This window comes from Etheostoma spectabile, chromosome 2, assembly GCF_008692095.1.
Source record: "Etheostoma spectabile isolate EspeVRDwgs_2016 chromosome 2, UIUC_Espe_1.0, whole genome shotgun sequence".
In the NCBI taxonomy this organism is placed as follows: domain Eukaryota; kingdom Metazoa; phylum Chordata; class Actinopteri; order Perciformes; family Percidae; genus Etheostoma; species Etheostoma spectabile.
Window position 1 is genome coordinate 25,429,837 of NC_045734.1, and position 724 is coordinate 25,430,560.

A 724-nucleotide genomic window follows, 5' to 3' on the forward strand; every position below is an offset into this window, starting at 1 on the left:
GCTGCAGTATCTGAAGAGTAACTATGAGTTTAACTGCTTTTCTAAACCAGGGGTACAACAAGGCATAGATCACAGGGTTTAGAAAAGAGTTTAAAAAATAAAACATTGGAACAATAAAAGATGCATGTGAAGCATTGACCAAGCTCTCACCTGCAAGAGAGACACAGTAATATGGGCAGAAACACATTAGAAACACAACTACCAGAACACCAAGATTCCTGGCTGCTTTCAGCTCTGATTTCTTTGTCTTTAGAGTCACTGACAGCTGGAGTGTGACAGCTGTAATGTGAGAGCGCATGGCACGGGCCTGAGACACAGCCACGGCAAATACTCTCAGATACAGAGCTACGATGACAGAAACTGGAACAATAAAGGTCAAAACAAGGTCCATAATCCCTGAGATATAGCCAACCACCAACACACATTCTCCGTCACAAGGAGTATACCTGTCTAGGTGAGTCGGGAAAACCTCTGTAAAGAGAAGGCCGAAGGAAACACAACAGAGCCAAGACAGACAAACACAGAATCTAACTGTGTTCATGGTGACTCTGGTGTTGTAATGCAGAGGGTCACAAATGGCCACATAACGGTCAACTGATATGAGCACCATGTCACCTACAGAGGATGAAATAATGATAAGGTCTAGATAATTATACAGAGTACACACAAAGTCACCAATAAACCAGCAGGATGTTTTTTTGAGGATTTCTCCCGGCATCAGCAC

At 43.1% G+C, this 724-nt stretch overlaps 1 pseudogene; it reads right to left on the reverse strand.

Annotated features, from left to right (window-relative positions):
* LOC116702126 (trace amine-associated receptor 13c-like) overlaps window positions 1–724 on the reverse strand; it is a 1,247-nt pseudogene that overhangs the window by 122 nt on the left and 401 nt on the right.